This window comes from Protopterus annectens, chromosome 11.part0 (assembly GCF_019279795.1).
Source record: "Protopterus annectens isolate FY-2018-M chromosome 11.part0, PAN1.0, whole genome shotgun sequence".
In the NCBI taxonomy this organism is placed as follows: domain Eukaryota; kingdom Metazoa; phylum Chordata; order Ceratodontiformes; family Protopteridae; genus Protopterus; species Protopterus annectens.
The window spans coordinates 768415327-768441375 of record NC_056745.1 but is presented as its reverse complement, the minus strand read 5'-3'; the positions used below and the strand labels follow the sequence as shown (position 1 = coordinate 768441375).

The 26049-nt window shown below is 41.6% G+C and overlaps 1 protein-coding gene across 1 annotated transcript in view; it reads left to right on the top strand.

Moving 5' to 3' along the window:
• The window catches only part of IPO8 (importin 8), a 3293983-nt gene that overhangs the window by 2288852 nt on the left and 979082 nt on the right, over window positions 1–26049 (top strand). The gene's annotated exons all lie outside the window — the stretch shown is intronic.

Sequence of the window (26049 nt, the reverse complement as noted above, 5' to 3'; positions counted from 1 at the left end):
CTCTCCACTTACAAGAGGACTGCTCTATTTGTCACTCTTTTAGTGGGAGGGTCATGACAGATAGGCGCAGGAAACTGATGGACAGAGGATTGCTGAAACCCTCTTTCCAGGAGGCTCTGGATGCTTCAGACCAGGCATCCAAGTCTTCGAAGGGGTCGAAGGCGCCGGAGCCAAAGTCATCGGCTCCGAGCTCTTGGGTCTAGTTAGATCACCGGTTCCACAGACTTCGGGCCGAGTGTTCAACTGTTGGCAGTTTCCGAGCCTCGAGTCTTGGAACCGGTGACGGAGCTCCCTCCACCGACTCTGCTGAGGTCGGCTCCGTCTTCGATCCCTTCGACTCGTTCTTCTAGGCCCCTTTCCGACACCGATGTGGACCGTGTGGTGCAGAAACTGATGGAGCATATGGCCCTATCTAAGCTTATCTCGGTCTCCTCTCAGTTGATGTCGAGACTTGAAGGCCTGCCACTATCTCCATCTGTTCCTCCTCCGAGACCTGTCCAGTCTTCGGAGCCGGAAGAAGCTGAACTGATGATTGTGGAGCCCTCGGTGCCAGAACCGTCTTTTTCTCGGTCGGCACCGTTCACCTCGACTCCATCCGATCCGGTACTGGAGTCTCGGGGCCGAAGATCCGCCCTTGGTTCCGGGACCGAGAGTCGGACCGATGTTTCGGTTCCGACTCTCCCTCTCGGGGCCTCGGCACGGATCGACTCGGTTCCGTCCTCAGGGTCGGTGCCTTCGGCTCCTGTTTCGGGATTCTTCCCATTTCTTCGAACCAGGAGATACCTCGACTCGGGACCCGGGGGCCTTCGACCTCATGAGGAAGGTGTTGTCTACCCAGACAACCACATCAGCAGGTACAGCTTCTCCTCCCCACAAAGGACCGTTATCCTCCTCTGCACCCACGGCCACGTCCAAGCGTCGGGCACCAGTGTCTCAGCCACCCCTGGAGGGTGCCCCCTCTTCCTCGGAGGCTTCTTCGGATGCTCCCCACGAAGAAGTCCCTAGGAAAAGACTGTGTAAGAGGAGACACTTGGATTCTCCACAAGAATCCTTGACATCTGATACTGACTTAGATGAGTCAGAAGGGTCCCCTAAGTCACCTTCAGAGGATGTCTCTTTTTCTGACATCTTGGAGATCCTAAAACAGAGAGGTGACTGGCAAGCCCTCCCCCCTTCTGAGGATGAGTCAGTTTTGCTGAAGGCATTTGGTGCCCGTCCTTCCTCCTCCTGGGTCACTCCGCCCTTTGATGAGTTAATGGAATTAATTGCTCAAGGGCGTGGGAGACTCCTGACACGGTGGAACCAGTCCCTAGGAAGCCAAATAAGTACATCACGGCACCACAGGACAAAGCTTACCTCACCAAAGGAGTTCCAGTAGACGCCATGGTGGTGGCAGCGGCCACGAAAAAGGAGATGTCGGAGTCTTCCTCATCTGTCCATCCGCCTAACAAAGACTCTAGGACCATGGACAGATACGGGAAGCGCATTTTTAGTTCAGCGGCTTTCTCCATGCGTTCCCTGAACTATTTGACTCATTTTACACGTTTACAGAGGGATCTAGTCAAAGAGTTGGGAGATACCCTCCAGGGTACTACAGATGCCGCTGTCTCAGAGAAAGTTACAGCGCATCTCAACACCCTTACGTCCATTGTAAACTCGTCCATGAGGCTAATATCCTATGCAGCCGAAGGATCGAGTAGGGCAGCGGCTTCAGCGATTGCTCTTCGTAGGCAATCCTGGATGCGCTTATGTTCGCTTCGGAAGCCTTCAAGTCTTCCTTTACTAACGCCCCATTTGATGGAGCCACACTTTTTGGCCCTAAAGTAAAGGAGACCCTTACCCGGTGTGAACAGGAGGGAAAGACTCTGTCTGCTGTCGGAGTCCGTTTTTCCACCCCTTCCAGACCGTACCCCAAAGGGCAACGTGGTGGGAAAATGTGGTTTCGAAAACCCCAAGGATCTTTCCCGAACACACAGGGTGATGCCCCCTCTAGAGGCAGAGGGGGGGGCAGAGGTGGAAGACGCCGCCCTGGCGGCAGAGGGGGTCCGCAAAACCAAGGTGACAGGGATAACCTCCCTGGCAAACCTTTTCAGCACTCCTGAGAGGAGGCCCGACTGTCCTGCTCTGGAGGCAGTCGGGGGTCGCTTAGCTTTATACCCTCAGGCCTGGCTAGACCTTTCTTCAGACAATTGGGTAAAAAGCGTTGTTACCAGAGGTTACAAAATCCCTTTTCTATCCACCCCCATTCCAAAAAGAAAACTCCCAGATGTACCACCCCATCTGAGAGAGCCAGCAGCTACAGAAATTTCAAAGCTGCTAGAAAAAAGAGTCATCCAACCAGTCCCAGCGGACCAAATAGGATTCGGAACTTACTCAAGGTTCTTTTTAGTTCCAAAGAAAACAGGGGACTGGAGGCCGATTCTGGACCTAAGCCATCTCAACACCTTTGTCAAGAAGGAAAAGTTCCTAATGGTCACGCTTCAATCGATCCTTCCATTCTTACAGAAGGACGACTGGATGTGCTCAATAGATCTGAAGGACGCATACTACCACATCAAAATGGCCAGGGCGTCCAGGGATCATTTGCTTCGGCTGGGAGCCAGTCACTATCAGTTTCGAGCCCTGCCCTTTGGTCTGACCACAGCCCCCAGGGTCTTCACCAAATGCATGGCAGTGGTAGCGTCTCATCTGAGGCGCCTAGGATTCCAGGTGTTTCTGTATCTGGACGACTGGCTCCTGTCTGCCACCACCAGACGTCAACTGATACAAGCCAGGGATTACACCCTTCAACTTTGTACACACCTTGGCATTTCAGTAAATTTCGAAAAATCGTTGCTACAGCCATCACAGCATATCTTATTCATAGGAGCGGAATTAGATACGCGTCAGTTAGTTCTAAAACTTCCTACAGAAAGAATAGTAGCACTTCAATTCAACATTTCCCTTCTACTGTCGTCCAGAAAGTCCCCAGCAAAAATTGTTCTGAAAGTTTTGGGTCTCATGGCAGCTTCCCTCATTGCGATACCATTGGGAAGACTGCACATGAGAGTGCTACAATGGCTTCTGTTTGCACAATGGTCATTCCAACAACTTCCACTGACTCACGAAATATTGATAATGAAAACATGCAAATCACACCTAATGTGGTGGTTACAGACTTGCAACCTATCCAGCGGAAGACCATTTGTGCTACCCGCACCGTCAGCGGCGATGACCAGGGACGCTTCCCTGATAGGGTGGGGGCATCTTTCAGGGACAGACAGTCCAAGGCGAATGGACCAATCTGGAGTACAATCTGCACATCAATGTTCTGGAGTTGAGGGCAGTGTTCTTGGCGTTGCAACACTTTGCTCCCCTTCTTCCTCCAGGGACCATTGCAGTTCAGACAGACAACATGTCCGTAGTCTGGTACATAAACAAGCAAGGGGGAACCAGGTCTTACCAACTATGCAGAGAGGCCATGAGAATTTGGCAATGGGCAGAGTCCACCCGTCGCTTTCTGATCGCAACGCACATCCCGGGGTCATCCAACGTCATAGCCGACAGGCTGAGCAGGGCAATACTATTGCCTCACGAGTGGTCCCTCAAACAGTCAGTTGCGAGAAGGATTTTTCGCAAATGGGGCCAGCCTACCTGCGATCTGTTTGCATCTCCAATGAACGCCAAATGCAGGAGCTACTTTGCCCTATTACCCCCTCCAGGGGAAGTCCCCAGGGACGCGCTGGTGCACGATTGGCCCCCGGGTCTCCTATATGCTTTTCCTCCATTTCCCCTGATTGCAAAGTTTCTACAGAAAGCCAACAACCTTCAGAGGACTATTATTCTCATTGCCCCGTTCTGGCCTCGTCAAATTTGGTTCCCCTTTCTATTGCATCACCGCATTCGGGGACCTTGGATGCTGGACCCAGAGCCAGATCTACTGACTCACTCGTCAGGAGTTCCTCACCCTTCTCTAGAATCTCTCCACCTAGCAGCTTGGCTGCTCCGCTTCCCTTTTTAGCCAGGTCAGTTCCCCTTACATTGGCAGTTCAAGATATTTTAGTAGCTTCTCATAAAGCTTCCACTACAAAGACTTACACCAGTAAGTGGAAACGTTTTGTCTTCTGGGCGGAATCACATCATTTGGACCCTGTTACAGCTCCGTTAAACAAGGTTTTTGAGTTCTTGACTGAATTATTTCATGAAGGAGCTTCCCCGGCTACTTTAAGAGTACAGTTAGCTGCCATTTCTAACTATCATGTAGAAGAATGTGGTGCGCCTATTATGGCTCACAGACTTTGTAAAGCCTTTTTAAAAGGTTCTTTTCATATCAGACCACCAGTCAGAAGTCCGACATCACCGTGGAATTTAAACTTGTTGCTCTCTAAATTGATGTTGCCACCCTTTGAACCAGCTTCAAGTTGCACATTGAAATTTTTGTCATGGAAAACATTATTTCTAGTGGCCATTACATCTGCTAGACGAGTGTCTGAGCTTCAGGCCCTTTCGGTCAAACATCCTTATTTAATATTTCATTCCGACAGAGTATCCCTACGCACTAATCCATCCTTTCTTCCCAAAGTTTGTTCTTCTAGTAATATTAATCAGTCCATTGAATTACCCACCTTCTTTAAAAACCACTCTAATAGATTGGAGTATATGTTGCACAAACTGGACGTCCATAGACAACTCAGATTTTATTTGGATAGAACAAAAGATCACAGGAAATCTGATCAACTATTTGTAGCTTTTGCTGACAGCAGAAAGGGTCTTGCAGTTACAAAATGAACTCTTTCTAAATGGCTAACTGACTGTATCACATATGTTTATGAATCCTCTGGCCAAACATTATCAGCAAAACCCAGAGGACATTCTACCAGATCAGTGTCTACATCTTTGGCTCACGCAGCTCGCTTACCTTTAGACACTATTTGTGCGGCTGCTACTTGGGCTAAACCACATACATTTATCTCTCATTACAAAGTGGACAGGGTTTCTAGGGATAGGGCAACCTTTGGTTCCACTGTGCTAAAAAACGTTCTCCCTTGAGTTCCTCAGGATCATGGAGCTAGGGACGCTACCCATGTGTAAGAACAAAGGCGAGATTGAACACTCTCACATAAAGAAGTTATGTCCTTACCATAACGTTCCATGTGGAGTGTTCATCTTGCCTTGGTTATTACACTCCCACCCTTCCCACCCTTAGGAAGAACGTTCGATTTGGTGCCTGGTCTGGAGTATTCTCCTTCTGCTGTTGCAGTATTACTGTTACTATCATACTCTGGGTATGTTTGTATATATGTACGTTTATGTATATAGTTGGCATGTGTGCGTGCTTTATGTCTGGTTTGCTTGCAAACTAGATCTGAGGTAAAGGCAGAGGGGGATTGTGGGTATTAGATGTCCTCGAGCTTCTTCTCGATGCAGAGCTTGCAGTCGGCCGGCACGGAGCCGAGGATCGGCTCCGAACCCATGTGTAATAACCAAGGCGAGATGAACACTCCACATGGAACGTTATGGTAAGGACATAACTTCTTTTTTGGGGAAGTCAAACAAGGTACTTGGGTACAAAAAAAATAAAGAACTCTGTTTTATTCCTAAGGATTTCACTGCATCTCTCGTATAATTTACACAACAACACACACACACAGCCTTTGTCACCACATGAATGTAGGCCTTACCCATATGCATTAACAGAAACGTTTCCTTATCTAGTTAATTTTTTTGTTTTTTCTGGTGTAATAAGAATTCAACGTACATACATTTTTTAAGACACATTTATATTGAATTATCACTTGTGATATAAGCAGTGTTAACGTTTATACAAAAGTAATCAAACTGCATTAACAAACATCATACTTCACATGTATTGCTATATATCATATAACCTAAGCAACGTTGCATAAATTATTCAGTTCCTGCCTCCTTTTTATTTAAACTAGAAAAGTCTTTATTAAACCATCATTTACGACATAAGCAGTTATACGTTTATATAAATGAAAACAAACCACACCGACACAATCCTAGTGGCAAGCATTTTACATCGCAAACCATACTGTCACACTCCCAGTTGCAAACATTATACATCACTTGTAATCTACCCAATCATTGTCAGTCAGATATTACATAGCTCATTTAAATCCTGTCTTCTTTTTAACCTCATTCCTCCCCTATATGTATTGTTCCCACACTTCCCATTTTTTCCTATGTAGTTTGCTCTTACTCTTTTCTAAAGATCTTAATTCTAGTTGTTTTATCTCTGTTAATATATTCACTACTTCTAATATAGTTGGTTTAGATTTTCATTTTCTAGTAAGTGCTTCATTGACAGCCACCATAGTTAGACACAGCAAGGCCTTAGCATGTTTAGGCAAGTCCGATTCTGTATCATAACTCAGAAAAATCATCTCCCTTGTCACACCAATCCACCCACCCAGCATCTCCAACAGCACATCCCACAGGGAATCCTTAAAGTCCGGCAACATACCGCACCTCCAACATTTGATATCTTTCTGAGGAAAAATTCTCTTGCGTCTACTTGGGGTATAATAATATCTAGGTTAACATTTCCAAGCAAAAATCCTAAATCTTTTGGATTTTGTTGCATATTTGGGAGACATAGATATATCCTCCCATTGTTTCTTTGTGAATTTCTTATCCAGTCTCTTGTCCCAATCCTTTCTAACCTCCTCTGATTGATTCTTGTAGTTAACATGCAGTATTTTATATGCTCTACTAATTATTCCTTTTTAATAGCAGCTTCTGTTCTAGAGTCTATTAAAAACTCTGACATTGCTAGTCTTACGTTTAGGACCCCCTATTTCTTTCTCTTTGCCTATACTCTGATATCAATCCTTGATAGGGAAGGCAATCTCTAACTTGAAGTTCAAATAAATTCTTCGCCTCTTCCCATTCTGTTACCTTTCCTTCTCTAGTTATTTGCTCCCAATACCTTGGTTCCTTTGCCAATTTTCTCCAATGAATTCCAGCCCCCTGTTGCCTATATCCCAAATTGCAGTCATCCCTATCATCAGAATCTCCTTTCTGCATTCCCAAGTTGGCTTAGTTTTTAGACTACTTTCTGCTACTTTATGGATATAATATTCTATATAATTGTTATTCTCTTTAAAGGCCTGCATCCAAAATCCAAGTCTTTTCTTGTTTTTTGAGCTTTTGCCCTGTCTCAGTTTCATCCCTTTCCACACTGAGTTATAGTTTTCTGCTTGTTTTATGTGTAGGAGCCTTAGCTGTGTAGCCCTGAAATACCTCTTCAAATTGGGTAACCATAATCCACCCTGTTCTACTGTAAGAATCAGCTTATCCCACTTGACTCCTTCCCTTGTCTTCCCTTCCCAGCTAAAGTCCTTCAGCTGTTTATTAATTGTTGTCTGCAACTACTCCTCTGGATGATAAAAGTACACCTGACCTGTGTATAAGACTAAAGGGACTAAAAACATTTTGATTGCTTGTATCTTACTGTCCATATCCATATAACAAAGCTTCCATTTTCTCAGTTTTTGTATTATTTTTTGTTTAGTCTCTTCCCACATATCCTTAGCTGCCACACCAGAATAATTTTTAATCCATACTCCTAAATACTTCAGTTTATCATGTCCCCATAAATATGGATATTGCTGAACCAATTTGTGTGCGAGTACACAATTTGCTTCTATTGCCTTTGTTTTAGCTTCATTCATTTTGTATACAGAAAAGATTTGAAACTGTCTCAAAATGTTCCACAAAACTGTAATGTCTCCCTTTGGTTTTGTCAGGTATAAAATAATATAATCTGCAAACAGATCCAGCTTGTCTTGACTACCATACCAACTATATCCTTGCATTTCTGAATCCCTTATTTTCTTTGCCTGTGGTTCTAAATATAATGCAAATAACAAAGGGGAAAGAGGACACCCCTGCCTGATTCCTCTGTTCAGGCAAAAATTATCAGGGAGTACCCATCCACTTTAATTTTCATCGCCAATCCCTCATATATCCTCCAAATCAACTTTATAATTTTTTTCAGGAAATTCAAATGCTTTCAATGGCCTGCTCATAAACTCCCAGGTTACTCTGTCGAATGCTTTCTCTGTATCAAGACCCACCAATGACAATGGTATTTTTTTACATTCTGTTTCCCACTGGATCATCTGTGATCTGTTAATGTTGTCAAATGTTTGCTTCCCCTCCACAAAACCATGTTGATCCACATTGACATCTGTCAATTTTGCCATTACTTTTGTCATTCCTTTAGCCATTATAGACATGAACACTTTATAATTATGGTTTTGTGTTGAAATAGGCCTCTATGTAGCTAGGTTTGGTGGATCTTTACCCTTTTCAGGTATTACAGTTGGCACTGCTTTCTTCCAGGATATTCATGCTTCTCCTTTTCTTAAAATACTGTTAAATAATTTCCAGATCTTTCAGTTTTTTTCCCTCCTAACTTCTAAACTTCCATAGCAGTGCCGTCTATTCCTGGGGACTTTCCTGTAGATTGGTTATACATCACAATTTTTATCTCATGTCCTCCTGTTCTAACCATTAGTAATTGAGCCTCATCTACCTCTAACCTTGGCATATTTAATTCTTCCATAAGTATTTCCATTTGTATCTTCTCTTGATTTCCACATTTCTCTGCTTTATACATAATTTCATAGAATTTCCAAAATATTTCTAATACCTATATAGGATCTCTTGTTAACCTTCCTTTGTTATAGGCTTCCTAAGCTTGGCAACAGCCCTTTCTACTTTTTGTTGTCTGAGTCGTCATGCTAAAAGTTTTGTGCTCTACTGTTATTATCAAAAAAACAGTTGTTTAACAGCAATCTTTCCAAACTTGTGCGTATTATTGGGGTAATCCCTTATTTTCTGCTTAGCATTCTGTAGTTAATCCTCTTTTTGTTCTGTGAGATTCTCCCTATTCTGCAGCACTTCAACATTTGTCTGTCCCTCTAAATAAGCCTTGTTACTTCTAATTATTTCCACCCTATTTTTAAACTCCACCTTGTGTCCCACTCCCTAGCTATATTTTCAGAATAATTTTTTATCCTCTCTAATAGCTCTTGAACAACCTCCACTACCCATTCCTTAAATTCCGCTTTTTTCAACAGATAGGTGGGAAAGTGCCAGTGTCGCATTTTTATTTCATTACCTTGTGTTTTTATTTTAGTTATCAGTGCATGATGTGAAATAGTTATTGGGTGTGTATCAAGACCTTCAGTTAAATGCACATTTTTCAGTGAAATGTATATTCGGTCTAGCCTAGGCCAGTTTTTATATCTTGGGGAGTAATATGTAAATTCACTCCAAACTCTTGTTACTGAATTCACACCTTCCTTGCCAAATATTTTCATAAATTTCTTCAGAAGTCTACCGTCCTTTGTTATACTTTCCCATCTGGTCCCACCGACGCATCTTCACTGTTGCAAATCACATTCCAGTCCCCACCTATAAGTAATATTTCTTGCTGAAAACTGATTATTTTTCCCAGAATTTTCTTAAGCTTCATTATAAGAGTTTTAGGTGGAATAGAAATACATACCAGGGTAATACTCCCTTGGCACTAGCCCCTTAGCACTACAAATCTGCCATTATTATATGTTTTCTCCTCTTCTATCACTATTGGAGCTCCTCTTGCAATTAATATAAGTACTCCTCTTTTCCATTGCCCCAGATATTCTGCTGAATAACCATTCTGAAAACCTTTCTTTATCAAATTCATATATTTAGTTCTTTCTAAGTGTGTCTCCTGTAACATAGTTATTTGCAGTCTGCATTTTAATATAGTTCAGTACTCTTTCTTTTTTGTATTTATCTGTGAGACCATTGACATTTAAAGACAGTGCAGAAATCATCATTGCATTAAAAAGTTATTCCCACCTTTTAATTATAACAACTTTCTTGTTAAATGTCTAGCTCCAGCCTTTGTGTTACATGTATACACTGTTTGACAGGTTGAACTTTTATACAGTTGTTAATTGCCATGTCTATTGAAGCCTCTGTCATATCTTACAAAAACCTTGTTGTACTGAAAGCTGTCAAACACCAACACACCCTCAATACCCCCTAAAACCTATTAACTTAATGCTAACACACACAACTGTATACATTTTGAAATACTGAAGTTTTACCCTTCTAATAGGAACAAAATTCCCAAACTGACAGCCACACTCACAAACTTGAGTTAACCTACAAGAAATGTTAAATGTGCTAAGATGCATGGTGCAGCCTGTGCTTCTACCAAGTGCTAATTGATTGTCTTTTCTTTATAGCTGTCCCAGCTGGGAATACCCCTGAATGCTTTCAGAGAACATTACGTCTTAGCCAATTTCTCTTCTAATTTTTTTCTTCAGTCAATCACTCTCCACCAGCCTGTAGCACATTTCTCTTTATCAGATAGTCTCCATGGAGACATAAGAACCAGGCATCCAGTTTCTCTTTATCATATTGTTTCCATGGAAACATGAAGACCAGCTGCAGAATTGCTACTGAGTATACATGTATTGCTAGAAAAGCCCTCATAATATCCAATACTCTTTTTCATTTACTTGTTTACTCATAAAACTTGTTTCGATATCAGTCTAAGGTCCTTACTCCAGCCATTTCCCCATGCAAGAATGAGAAAAAGCACATTCATTTTTCTTTTGGTATGGTCTTTTTAACTAGGCTTTTTTTTTCATTGCATTGCCTACATTTCTTAAAACTGAACAAGACTGACAGAATGGAGAAAGAAAAGAAAAAAAACAGCAGTACCTGTTTACAGGCCCCGTTACACTTAAGAAAAAAACTGAGAAAACTTTATAGTATGGAAAGAAAGTCATACACCACAAAAATACTGCTGTTAAGAAAAAAAATTCATTACTTACAGTTAACTTTCTCCATCCTCTTCCCCTTCCCAAAGCATTTTTTGAACATTAATGATTTTAAAGTAGGGCATATGCTTTAGAGTCCCCAACAAGTTCAGCACATTCTGAAAAAGACCAATATTTCCAGATTTTCTTGTTCTGTCATATTTGACACAATTATTGTGTTGCAATCCCACATTACTATTTTTATTACTGTTCATGTCCATTTTCCAATTCCTGTCTCTACTTCATTTCCAACGTACTCTCAATTCTTCTAGTCAGATTTCATGCTCCCTTCCTTCACTCCAACATTTTCTGATGAAACATTGGACAAGTTTTCACATGTACAGTCTGTCTGTGGTCTTTATTACCAGAAGAACAAGAAGCAGAATCTTTCTGTTTCACAGCTCAGTTTTTGTTGGACAAACGTTTGTATTTCCTCCTTAGCATGTACTTCATCATAAAAAATGATTGTGTCCCTTCAGGGAAGAAAACTTTGAAGAGAGCTGGGTACAACAGTTTGGATCTCACACCTGCATCTCAACATTCCATGAAGAGTGGAATAAATTTGCTTCTCTTTTATCTGGTGTACATCGAGTAATCATTCTCCACAGTCTGCTGTCTCCCACTTTTAGCAGTTTGTCCTTCTGCCAGTTTTGTCAAAATCATCTCCTTCTGCTGGTAGGATTACATCTTTACTATTAAAGGTCTAGGTTGCTTTCTCATAGCCAGGTTTAGAACATGCGCACAGTGTACCCTTTTAACTAACAACTCCTGCTGTAGAATATCATCCCAATTGCTAATTTGTACTATCATAAACTTAGTGCAGTCTGTTCCTTCCAGCTTCTCTGGTATAGCTGAAAATCTCAGGTTTTCCCTATGTGCACTGTCCACTAATTATATTATTTTTTGAAACATCTCTTCCTGAGCAGTCTCGTATTCCCCAAGCATTTTCTTCATTTCAGCCTGAATTTTTCAGCTTTCTCACCTTATCTGAATATGTGTTTAAAGCTTCTTCCATTTTCCAGCCTTTTTGTTGTTTGTGTTGACATAATTCCATCTGTGCTTCATTTATTTTAACCAGGTCTGTCTGCAACTGTCTTATATCTCCTTGTGGGTTACTGGAATTCATGTCTGGAGGTTGCATTGCTTTTTGCTGAACAGCTGTTGAACTTTCCCAAGTCAGTGTTTCTTCCTCATTTTTGTAGCTGATTTTTCCATGTCCTCTGTGTTACTTTTTTCCTGGCATCCAGGCAGTGCACTTACTAGCCAATTACTGAAATTTACCCATGAACACAAGTCTACTGGCCTTCTCTGCTGAATTTCTGTTTTCACACTGGGAGAGCTAGAATTAAGCTGTTACTCAATGTGCAGCCATCTTGGAAGTCTCTTCAGCCTACCTCTTAAGCAGAAGTTATAGTTCCCACCAGTTTAAGCAGGCATAATGCCTGCAAAGGTCCATTGAAATGCTTCATTTGTTGCATGTCTATGAAGTTATATGACAGACTGGCACTTATTGGTGTGGTGTACCTACTAGTGAAGGGTGTAAATACTAAGGTTTATGTTTGGAACATCTTGACCTTTTTTGGATAAATCTAAATATTCTGTTAGAAACTGTAGTTAGACCATACATTTAAGTGCAGAGGCGTGTTAGTTGCACATTGCATTTATGAGTGCCTTGTCATGATAATTTCTTTTTCATTTTTCTGCTAACATTTCACATGCTGAAAAAATATTGCATTCAGTGATAAAGTAATGTCAGTTTTAGTTCTTATGTTATAAAAGCAAAATACATTTTGATGTTATGAATTACCTATTTCCAGTTATAAGATAAACTAAAAGTATGCTTGTATGCTTGTTTTTTATGAACTGAATCTATAGAGAATTCAATTATGAACGGTCTGAAATTATAATAATAAAATCAACAATATTCAGCAGTAACCATACTACTGTTATTGTGCTTTCACACATAGCATGCCTGTTGTCCTACATCCAAAAGATAGCCACAGTCTTTTTTGTACCACTGATATGTGATTATGAGGAAGGTGAAAGAAATACAGTTGTACATTTCTATGTGTTGCTTTCAACCAGATGTAATTTTTCCCTAACAAGCTATATTAATTTTTCTTTCACAGTGAAAATGCAGTTGTCCTCTGCTTTAATATATAGCCTGCCTCCCAACAAAAAGTCAACTTTCTTTGCGCATTTCTGATGTCTCTTTCTGAGGTAATTGAAAGACATTGTAGTCATGGTAGTATGTTTTGTCTTGTTTATAGACAAATACATTGCCCTGTGACAAAACTGATCAGTTTTGTTACACTGCCCTCTGACAAAGCTGATCATGTAACTGCCATGTGTGTGATGAACAAGGGGAAAGGCGATAGTAATGAAAAGACTGAGTTTTTAAATTTCAACTGCCAAGTCAATGACACTGCTACAATCTGTATGGATATCACCATTACTAAGGGCAGGCAAGACTTTCAAATATTTATTGCAAGCCAATTTTTAATAACATTTATTTAAAATTTGAAAGCCTGCACCCACATATACAAAGGATGATCCTGGTGAAAAGGCAGTTAATTAGGGTATCAAGGATGGCTTTTCATGGTGAAACTTTTGTGGTAAAAAAGGAGAAGGTAGAAAATATGTTTCTTGCCAGGGGATAGATTAAGTCAATGATAAATATAAGTGAAGAAGTAACAAAATTAGGAACACTAAATACCCTCCACTCCTATTGATCAAACTAGTTAAAAACAGGGGCAATAAAGATACAAACATTTTGAGAGAGTGCTCATTTTACCACATAATAACTCGCAGGGATGATTATAAATATTATTAAGCAGAACTGGGACATAATGAAATGTGACATAAACATTTTTTTAAGTATTAAGAAAGAACCCACAATATGTTTTTAAAACATGGCAAAACATTGAGTATGTTAGAGAGTAAGAAAATGTTAAGTACTTATAGGGCTCAGTGGCTTAATGGGATAAGAAAGTGTGGCACCTGCTGACAGTGTGCATAATTTTTTTTAAAAAAGACACCTTTGTTGTAGATAATGAATTTAGATCAGTTTTGTATTATAAATCAGGAAATTGCAAGACTTTTATGATAGTTTACATAGACATTTGTGCTACGTTTTAGTTTTTATGTTGGAAGAACAAAAAGGACTTTAACGGTCAGGATATATGAAAACTATGGCATAAACGTAATGAAAATAATGCATTATGCAAACGCACATTGGGTTGTAATATTTTTAAGAAATTTAATTTTGTTATTTTAGAACATATGTAGTCAGAGCTGCGGTGGTGTAGCGGTAGCATTGTCGCCTCACAGCAAGAGGTTCTCCCGTTCGATTCTTGGCTGGAGCGCCTTCTGTGTGGAGTCTGCATGCCCTCCCCGTGTTAGAGTGGCGTTCAAAAGACATGTGTAAATGGGCGTGCCTTTGTTGAAGGTTGGGCGTCCAGTTGGCACCTCGGCACCGTAAAAATCTACTGCCATTCATTAGTGGACCGGAGTTCCGCTGTGGCGACCCCCTATCCGGGAAAAGCTGAAAGAAGCACAACAGAGAACATATGTAGTCAAAGATCCTGGGGTAGTATGTGAGAGACCACACTTGAATATAAGCAATTCCTGTATCAGTTGAGATTAAATGCTCACACCATCCGTGCATTAAATGACATTGTATCTGTAAGTGATGTTCTTCAGCTAAGAGCAGCTAAATGATAAATGTTTATATATTTCTTAAGCATTGCACTTGACGTTTTTATGAATTTTTTTTTTTTTTTTTTTTTTTTTTTTTTTATGAATTATAGTTTAGTTGACTTTTAACACTTAAGATGTGTATGACTTTAAGAACTTGTTATTTAAGGATGATCTTATGTTTGTAATTTTTGTTCTGATGAAGTCCCGGATGGTAAGGGGATGAAAATGCTTAACATTTGTTATGTCCTTGGAATAAATTGTGATTTTACAACTTTTCATCTTACTATTACTTACAGCAATGTTTGTCTTCAGGAGTGGTTTACGCAAGTTCTTTTTGATAGTGCACCCAACCTGACCTTGGGATTACCCCTTAAATTACCTGACCATATCTTGCAGGTGGCAGTTGGAATTAACAATTCTTCTTGGGTCCTCCCACCATCTGCTTTATGCCAAGGCCCATGTTTTAGCCCTGTGACATCAAGACAATTGTTTTAAGTATGTTGGAACCTGCTGTGGTGGGTGCAGGAAAACACCTTTAGGAAGCATGACCTTATGTCACGACCAGGTCCAGTGAAGCCCTTTATGGACCCTTTCCCTCATTGCAGGTTTATTTCGTTGCAGTAATGCTTTCATTTCACAGTCATGCTGTTCACCTAGGTTATGGTTGTGTGCGATCATGCCCTGTCTACATCTTTGTGAATGCAGTGACCTCACCTTGTAGCTCTCTTTGCCAGTGATCCAGATGAGGATATTGTACCAAGTAAGAGTGAGTCCATCCTTGGTAACCTCTCTAGAAGTAAGTTTATTTTATTGTAGTTTAACTGCGTATGTGAACTGGTCAGATGACCATTTTCATATATAATCAAAAGTTACATAAAAAGCACTGCATACAAAAAAAATGCAAGAGTATATTTTCTTGAGAATAGGCAAAAATATTATTTCACAAAAAAATTGCAAGAGTACAATGTTTTATGAATACCTTTGCAAGGAGATTGCAGTGTACATGCCGTTATATCATTCATGCTGCAAAGATGGCATCTTTTTAATTGTGTAGTCAGAAATAATTGCTGTCCACTGTAGTTATAGCATAAACACATTACATGGAGTACAACTGTGTGTGGAGTATATTGTCTGAATATGTAATGTAGGAAGTGGACATAACAAATCCTGAACAATGCCAAGTGTCGTGCAAGTAGTAAAAACTGTGGTGGAAGAATTAGCCATATATTTACAAAGGTTACTAATGGTGACTCACTAAGGTCACAGTCATTAAGAATGGTCACTAAGGTCACAGTCATTAAGAATGGTTGACGCTTTGCGGCCAGACTTTGCTTACCGTCAGTCACTGAATCAACCTTGGTCTGCTCTTTTTGTTTGTTTTTGGTTGTAATTGTTGAATTTACCATTGTTCTTGTGTCATTGGATTTTTATATGTTTTTAAGTCTGCTCTCATTAGTTGTTGTTGTCCTTCTGTTGATAGTGTGTAATGATTATTTTCCATTTGGGTTTTCTTTTGTTCCTCTCCCCATTCCCTCTTTCATCTTTTACCCATTGATTTTTATTCTTAAAATAAAAAAAATAAGAAGACCCCATCACCCTTGTCAGTGTCAAGTTCTGGCCCCTTCCATGCTCCTTGCTGAGGACGTAAAAAGTAGGTTCCAGTTATACTTTTGCTGCAAACAGTACATTTGGGGCTCAGGTAGAGGGTTCCCAATTCCTTCAAATCCTTGCAGAGAAGGCGTAACAGCAGTGGCCAAAATTCTTGTTTCACCAGGTGGCTATAGTTCCCTTTTTGGAGGTCTGCAGAAGTCATCGGGGGACTTGTCTCACTGTCCAGCATTGGTTGCAGCTGGGGATCTTTTCTTCCATCAGTAAGCATGGTTCTTGATCACTTCTGACCATTGTATGTGAATAGTCATTACCAGGGCATTACAGAAAATTCCCTTTCTCCCTTCCCTGATGCCGCCCCTCCTGTTCCTGGAAATTATCCCATTGTGGAAATACAGGTGCATCACCTGTTGTGGAAAATAGTAATCAAGGAGGTCCCACCAGACCAAGGAAAGCAGATTTTTACTGAAGGTCCTTTTTAGTCCATTTAGATATACCTGCCATCTGTAGTTTTGTCCATAAAGATGCCTTTCAGATGGCCTTAGTTCGGACTATCTTTCTGTGTCTAGCTGTTGGAGATTTTGAAATGCTCTTTAGACCTTCAAGATGCTTGCTTATCTTTACACCAAAATGTACAAGCAGTCCTGAAGATTTCTACATTTCAGAGCCATAGCCAGACATTTGCAGTTATGGATGCTCCTATTTGATCCTGTCTCAGCCCTTAGGGTGTTGGTCAAATTCATGTCCTTGGTAATAGTGTATCTTTCTCTGCAGGGAGCCCAGGTATTTCACTAAGTGGACAATTGATAGCTTGAGATACTTGTCCCTGTGATGGAGTATTTGACGTCTCTTTCTCTTCTAATCCCTGTGCATCATTCTAAATGCACCCAAATCCCAGGTCCAGCTGTCACAGCAGCTGATATTAATAACAGTGAATTGGGCACCCTAGCCTGCAAGGCCAGGTTCTCAAAGGACAGAGTTCAAATTTTGATCTGCAGAATAGCTGTCCTAGATTCCCCAATGTTAGTTCTGTGGTGACTCATTGTACTGGTAATCATGTTAGCAGCCATTGCCATGATTCCCTTGTCCTAGTATCACATAAAGTTTCTTCAGTGGATCTCTAGGTCCAGTGGTTACAGGTAGCCGACTGCGAGCAAGTCATCTAATTAAAAAGTGTGCACTTAAGTACTTGAAATGGTAGTTGGATGCCAACATTCTTTCCTTTGGTAGTCCTTTCCATCTCCCCACTGTTCAGACAGTAGTCATCACAAATGCATTATAAATCAGGTGTGATTGGTTCTGCAGGAGGCAGACAGTCCAAAGGCTGTGGTCATCTGAGAAACTCCTCCTTCACATCAACATAGTGGAGATGAGAACAAAATAAATAAGAAAAAAAAGCATACTGGAGATGAGAGCAAGCTAATGTTATCTTCTTTGCTTGGAGGCCTGAAAGTTTGGGAATGGGCTGCAGCTACTAGCCACATTCTAATAATAGTTGACATCCCTGTGTGACCCATTTTTTAGCAGGCTGTATAGTTTCCTACTTGTGCTGCACAAGTGTTCCCTCAGTTCTTCAGTGGTGAGAGTAATATTCTACATGGGGAGGGAGAGTCCTACTGCAGCCTCTTTGCATTTGCAACCAACACAGAGAGCAGAACATTTTTCTGCCTCATCCTGTCACGAGGGAATCTATTTCTGAACCACAGGAAATGGTGCTTTAACAGCTCATAGCCTTAATTGTCTGAGCTGTAAGACTTATAACCTTAATCCTCTTCACTATCTGGCAGACTTTTCTGTGTTAACTGCCAAAGGTAAACTTGGAGTTCTGCCTCACTCAGGCTATTGATTTACGTATTTTTCCTGATTATGCCAGCTCTGGAGAACATCTCTTCCACTGCTCAGACATTGACAGGCAGTTGGGATATTGTTTAGATGGGAACAGTGCTATCAGGTAGCATTGTCAGCATTTTTGTTTTAATTTATTCATTCACATCTGCTGGCACTCAGTTAATGGGGTGTCATATTCTTGCCCGTCAGCAGGCTGAATAGCATCTTACCTGGAGCTTAAGAGTTGCATTAAATTTAAATGTGAGAAAATATGTTTTAAACTGAACAAGTAAAACAGCTGGTTGTCATTTAATTGCATTTAAATTGCTTAATCAGGCACTAAATGCTATAGTTTTAACAACATGAGAGCACTATGTAATTTGCATTTCAGGTATGCTGCCTGGGTAAGACAAGGCAACCCACATAGCTATGCTGCAGGCATAAAGTGGAAAAACAGCACTCATGCACTCTGCCAGCAGTCAGTTAACGAGGTGCAAACTTCTTTACTGCTAACAGGCTGAGCAGCAAGTGCCCAGAGCTCTCGGAATTGCAATTAAGTATGCAAAAATTTTTTAAATTTAATAAGTAGAGTATCTTTTATTCCTTACTTTTCTCATTTTTAAATTTATTTCTCACATTTTAGCTGCTTATAGATGGCAGTGTGCATGGAATACCACAAATTCAGAACCACAGATGTGAAGTTGTTCTATCTCGCCTTTCATTCTTACAGATGGGTTCAGAGCCAATCCTGTGCTCCGAGTCGGCCTACTACAAAGCTCGAGGTCTTCAGATAGCTCGAAGCCAAGTCCCTATCCCATGATGCACCAAGAGTTACCTCAGATCTAGTTTGCCGCTGCAATAGATTGGAGGTTCCTTGCACAGCTCGGGCCAGTATAATTCTTTTTCTCAAACTATTTAGAAAAATTGTTCTAAAGATATTTAGTTAGTTTTTGATAATCTTTAATAGTGATGGCCTTTATAGCTTGTTAGTAGAGATATTTCTTCTCTCTTTTTGCCTCGTTTTTTTTTCTATAGGCCTTTAAGATTCCCTTTCCCTTTGGTGTGCTTTAAAATCATTATATAGCTGTAGTTAAATAAGTAGTGAGTTTGTGTGTGTGTTTGAATAGTTTAGTACATTGTTTTTCAGCCCATTTGTTATTTAGGGCTTATTTTTATAATGTCTCTTTAGCATAACTTTGCTAATTGTCTGGGTGTGCCTCTTTATAGTACAGTAGATTGTTTGTATACTATATTCTTGAGTATGGCTGACCAGGATAAGGATAAGCATCCTAAGTCAGGATTTAAAAAGTAAATATAAATATAAATAAAAATAAAGAAACAGCGTTTCGCTCGCTGCCCACTCCTGTGCACAAAACACAATAAAATAAATGACAAGAAAGGTTGTAGCACAGTTTAGGCAGAGTAGGGGCACTCAAAATGTACCAATATGCGTACTAAGCAGTACGTAAATAGCCCCCAGCAGTTGCAATGGTTCAAATTTGAAAAACAAATTCCTTCGCAGAACAATAGCTTGCAAACAACTCAAAATAACGAATCAAGCGTCCAGCGAAGTAAAACAAATCCTTTTATTAATAAATCCGGCAAGCGCTTTCGACTAGGTCTTCATCAGGCCGTAACAATTTGTCAATAATAGACATTCACATTTATAGGAAGCACTATTCAAACTCAAACATGTCACATCCTGTTAAAGTATACCGTCAGCATAAAGTGTCATTCCATCTATCACCAAAAATTAAAGCACTCTATTTAAAACGCTTGCATGACAGTCCTACTATTAATAATATCTAGATCAACATATAAATATATGTAAGTACATCTAATTATATTAAAATTAATTAATAAAATATATGTTCTTATAATAGAAAATGTATCTAAAATCTATATTCTGTACATTTAATAAATCTAATTAATACATACTATAATACATTTAAATTTTAGATTTTAGATTTAAAAAGTGTCCAAAATGTGAACAGAAAATGTCTGTGACAAATAGTCACTTTAATTGTGTGTATTGCCTTGGAGCCTTGCACTTACAAGAAAGCTTCTCCATTTGTCATTCTTTTTCATCCAGAGTTCTTCAGGAGCGAAAAAGAAAACTCATAGATAGAGGACTTCTTAAACCGTTGTTTCAGGGAGCTTTGAGTGACCAGGGTAAATCTAGCAAGTCTTCAAAGTCTTCCAAGGCTTCTACTTCTTCGGAAGTGAAAAAAATCTAAAAAAGAGTCGACGTCAGCTCCACAGCCTTTGGAGCCAAGCATCTTGTCTTTTCAGAGTCAGTCCCCAGTCCTGGAACCTGTGTCCGAAGTTCTAAAATCACCTATTCTACAGTCAGTACCTCCATCCATCCATTCATCTCGGTCCTCGATCAGCTGTCCAATTTGGATGTGGATCGTGTGGTGCAGAAGTTGCTACAGGCACTGGCATTTGCTAAATTTTTGTCAGCTCTGGCCCATGTGGTTTCGAAGCCTAAAACTGTAATGCCTTCGACTTATTTTTCTCCTCCGAGCCATACCGGTCCTTCTGAGCCGGAGGAGTTGGACCTGATGATTGTTGAGCCTTCAGAGCCGACGTCTGTTCTAGTGACATTGGTTCCTTTTACTCGGACTTCCTCGGCACTGATCGAAGAGTCTAGGCACGACACTCACCTGTCGGGTCCGAGGAGGCTAGTCGGACCGACATGTCTGTTCCGACTTTGCCTCTCAGGGCCTTGGCTCAGATGAGTTCAGCTCCTACTTCTGTTTCAGAGCCCACTGTGTCGGTGCCGAGGGGCTCAGTGGTTTCTTCGGATCCAGTGGTCCCTTCTCATAAGAGCAGTGGTGCCTTCGAAGCCATGAGGAGAGTTATGTCTCCTAAGGCATCTACGACTTCAGATCCAACTACATCCTCCCCAAAAGCACCTGTGTCTACTTCTGCTTCACAGATACTTTCTAAGCGTGGAGACCCTGAGCCTTAGGAAGCCCCATTGGGTGGCCCCTGCTCACCAGAAATTCCCACTGATGAGATTCCCAGGAAGAGAATCTGTAAGAGGAAGCACTTAGACTCCCCACAGGAGTCTCTCACATCCGAAACCGACTTGGATGAATCAGAAGGGTCCCCCATGGTCCCCCTCTGAGGATATCTCATTTGCTGAGATATTAGAAATCCTTAGGCAGAGGGGTGACTGGCAGTCCACCAACCTTACTGAAGATGAGTCGGTCCTCCTGAAGGCTTTCGGGTCTCAACCCTCCACCTCTTGGGTGTCTCTGCCCTTCGATGAGCTCATGGAGTTGCTCTCACGAAGGACGTGCGAGTTTCCAGACACCATGGAGCCTGTCTCTTGGAGACCTAATAAATTTATTTCTGCCCCCAAGAAAAGTCTTTCCTTACCAAGGGAGTGCCAGTTGATGCCATGGTGGTGGCAGCAGCCACCAAAAAGGAGATGTCGGAAACTTCTTCCTCTAGCCATCCTCCTAACAGAGATTCTAGGATCATGGATAGATATGGTAAGCACACGTAGAGTTCAGTGAATTTTGCCTTGCGTTCACTGAACTATCTCACTCATTTTACAAGACTCCAAATAGATCTCCAAAAAGAGCTTGGAGATACTCTTCAGGGTTCAGTAGCAGCAGGAGCTTCAAACAAAGTCACCTCCCAGCTTGCTACCCTCAATTCCATAGTGAACTTGTCCATGTGTCTTATTTCATATGCAGCTGATGGAACGAGTAGGGCAGTAGGTACAGGAATTACTCTCAGGAGACATTCCTGGATGCACTTGTGTTCCTTCGTGGAGCCCTTTAAGTCATCCTTTTTCAACACCCCTTTTAATGGCTCATCCCTTTTCGAGCCCAAAGTTAAGGAAACTTTGACCAGGTGTGAGCAGGAAGGAAATACTCTGCGGTTGGAGTCTGTTTTTCCACCCCTACCAGACCCTACCCCAAGGGTCAAAAGGGAAGAAAGATGTGGTTCCGTAAAGCCCAAGGAGCCTTTCTGGACACACATGGTGAACCCCCCTCCAGGGGCAGAGGAGGGGGCAATAATGGAAGACGCCACCCTTGCGGCAGAGGGGGGTCTGCAAAACCAGGGCGACAGACACCAGTTCTTTGGGAAGCCTTACCAGCACTCCTGAAAGGAGGCCCAACTGTCCTACTCTGGAGGCAGTCAGGGGTCGCTTATCTTTGCATCCAGATGTCTGGCTCAAAATAACAAACAACAACTGTGTACAAAGTATAGTTTCCAGAGGATATTTCATTCCTTTCGCCACTCCCCCTCCATTGACAACAAAAATCCCGGATGTTTAACCCAGTTACAGGGAACAAGCAACAATAGAGGTCCAAACGTTGCTAAGAAAAAGAGTCATCCAAACAGTCCCAGCAGACCAGACAGGATCCGGAACTTACTCAAGATTCTTTTTAGTTCCAAAAAAGACGGGACTGGAGACATATTTTGGACTTCAGCAGACTAAACAGATCTGCCAAGAAAGAGAAGTTCCGGATGGTCACGCTTTAGTCGATATTTCCCTTTTTAAGGAAAGACAATTGGATGTGCTTGATCGATCTGCAGGATGCGTACTACCATATAAAAATGGCCAGACCATCCAAGGATCATCTGCACTTCTGGCTGGGAGCCAGTCATTGACAGTTTTGAGCCCTGCTCTTTGGTCTCACTACAGCCCCCAGAGTGTTCACCAAATGTATGGCAGTGGTCATGGCTCACCTGAGGCATTTAGGATTCCAGGTGTTTCCTTACTTAGACGATTTGCTCCACACTGCCACTACCAGGCATCAGCTAATACAAGCCAGGGGCACCACTCTCACTCTCTGCAGTCATCTGGGCATTACAGTAAATTCAGAATAATCTGCCTTGTCACCATCGCAACATATTGTTTTTATTGGAGCAGAATTGGACACCACCACCACCACTTTGAGACTTCCAGCATAAAGAGTGTTACTACTTCGTCAGCAGGTCCACAATATCATATCCAAAGACAAGGCTTCAGCATCAGAAGTGCTAAAATTGTTAGGCATGATTGCAGCTGCAATACTAGCAATACCATTGGGTCACATGCACATGCAGATTCTGCAGTGGCTGTTATTCAATCAGTGGTCTTACCAAGAGCTCCCAATGTCTCATCTCATAATGATCACAAACAAATGCAAAAAGGATCTTCAGTGGTGGTTGACCTCTCTTTGTGCAATGATAGGTTGTCCTTTTTTTCCTACTTCCACCAGCGGCCACAGTGACCACGGATGCTTCCCTGATAGGGTGAGGGGGCATTTTCAGGGAAGAACAGCCAAAGGCACATGGACCGAACAGGAGACACATCTGCATATCAATGTCCTGGAGATGAGAGCGGTACTTTTGGTGTTGTAGTACTTCCAAGACTGTCTTCCTCTGGGAACAATTGCAATTCATTCAGACAACATGTCGATGGGCTGGTACTTGAACAAACAAGGAGAAACCAGGTCCTATCCCCTTTGTCGCAAGGCCCTAAGAGTATGGCAGTGGGCTACATCCACCCAGCGCTTTCTGTTAGCAACACACATCCCGGGGAAATCCAACGTGATAGCAGACAAACTGAGCAGGGCAATTTTGCTGCCTCATGAGTGGTCCCTCAAGAAAGAGATAGCAGAGAGAATTTTCCACAGGTGGGGCCAGCCTTGGTGCGACCTTTTAGCCAACCACATGAACACAAAATGCAGAAGCTACTTGCCCTGATTTCCCCTCCGGGAGAAGCCCCAAGGGATGCACTTGTACACGATTGGCCGCCAGGTCTCCTCTATACATTCCGACCAATTCCCTTGATACCCAAAGTATTGCAGAAAGCAAAAGCCCTGGGAAGGACCATCATTCTAATAGCCCCTCATTGGCCTCGGCAGATTTGGTTCCCCTTCCTTTGACTTCATTTGTTGGAAGAGCCTTGGATTCTGTACCTAGTTCCAGATCTTTTGATGCATTTGTCGGGGGCTCTTCATCCTTCTCTTCAGTTCTTGAAACTGACAGCCTGGCTGCTCCAATTCCCAACATAGCCAGGTTCCATAACCTCTCGAGTGAAATGCAGCATGTATTGCTATCTTCTCATAAGTCCTCTACTAGGAAGCTAGACCTTAGCAAATGGAGAAGATTTTCTATATGGGCTTCTCAAAATGACATTGATCCCCACCAAGCCCCTATTTCCTCCATATTACAGTTTTTGACTATGTGTTTCAGTAAAGGAGGTGCAGCAGCAACAGTTCGGGTACTATGTGCCTCTATCTCCAATTTTCACCTTGGCTTTGAAGGATTAAACATAATGTCTCACAAGTTACTCAGACCACCTGTGAAATCCCCTTATACCCCATGGAATCTAAATTTTATGCTTTCACGTATTATTCTCCCACCTTTCGAATCAGCTTCCTCACGTGATCTGAAATATTTGTCATGGAAGGCTATCTTTCTATTAACCATCACTTTTGCCTGTAGAGTGTCAGAGCTACAGGTCTTGTCCATGCAGCCTCCTTATTTGATTTTTCATGCTGATAGTGTCCCTGTGAACAAATCCTTCATTTTTACCCAAAGTTTGTACTGAAGCTAACCTTAACCAGATTGTAGATTTGCCAGTGTTCTTTCCCACACACACCAACAATTTAGAGTATATGCTGCACAAGCTTGATGTTCATAGACCGCTCAGATTTTACCTCGATAGAACAAAATCAAAAAATCAGAACAGCTTTTCGTTTCCTTTTCAGATTCCTGAAAAGGTATGCCAGTGGCAAAAACAACACCGTCTAAATGGTTGTCTGATTGTATCACATTTACTTATTCAGCTGCTCATCTACCTTTACAACACACAATTAAGGCTCATTGTACCAGAGCAGTGTCCACATCATCTGCTTTTTCTACTAGGCTTCCTATAGACAACATTTGTGCAGCAGCCACTTGGTCAAGACCTCATACCTTTATCACTCATTACAAAGTTGACAAGGCCTCCAGGGACAGGGCCTCATTTGGGTCTACTGTCCTGAAAAACATACTCCCGTGAGCCACCCGAGAAAGATGGTGCTTGGGATGCTACCCATCTGTAAGAATGAACAGCGAGATAGAACAACTTCACATAAAGAAGTTATGTACTCACCATAATGTTCCATGTGAGTTGTTCATCTCGCCATCATTCTTACTTCCCTCCCTCCTGCCTCCTCCAGGGTTTTTCAAGGACTGAGATACTAGCTTTATCCTTGTTGCTCAGTCTTTCTATGGGTTTTCTCCTAAAGCGTGATAGAATGGCACATGGTATTATTATATGCAGCAAGCAAGATCTGAGGTAACTCTAGGTGCATCATGGGATAGGAACTTGGCCTTGAGCTGTCTGAAGACCTCGAGCTTTGTAGTAGGCTGACTTGGAGCCGAAGATCGGCTCCAAACCCATCTGTAAGAATAAAGGCGAGATGAACAATTCACATGGAACGTTATGGTGAGTACATAACTTATTTTTAAGCTACATTGTAGCAGTAGTAGTGTGCTGATTGCCTTTCAGGTGCATTAGGCTTGAATAAGGCAAAGCAGCCCACATAAGGATGCTGTATGGTTGAAGCAGAGAAGTGTGGTCATCACTCTAGGCATGATTAAGTCAATAAACAAGAAAGTTTCCAAAGTTGTACTTTCCATGTGGCTGTCCCTCTGCATTTGTTTTGCTCTATATTTAAAGATGTCACTAGTTATAAGGCCCATTCTATTATGGGTTGTAGCTTTCTCATCAGTCTTCTTTAGAAAATTCTCAATAGATGATATTTATATGACTGCTGCTCTGACTAGCTTGAACACCTCTGTAGGACACTACATATCAGATTTTGCCTCCAGAACTGAAGCATCCTTTGGAGCTACTGTGTTGTGGGGTATTTTGGTATAGGGCTCTGGAAGAGCTGCAGATGCTGCCTAGATATTACTGGGGATTACCCCAATTCTGTCAGATGCAGCAGTTATGCATTTACCATAACAGTATGTTTGTAAGTGAGGGGCCGTCTTCAGTAATGACCCCCTCACCAACTGTTCCACTTTGATGCTGTGATCTTTGTTGTTTGTGTTCTTTTAAGTTCCAGCATGACTACCACAA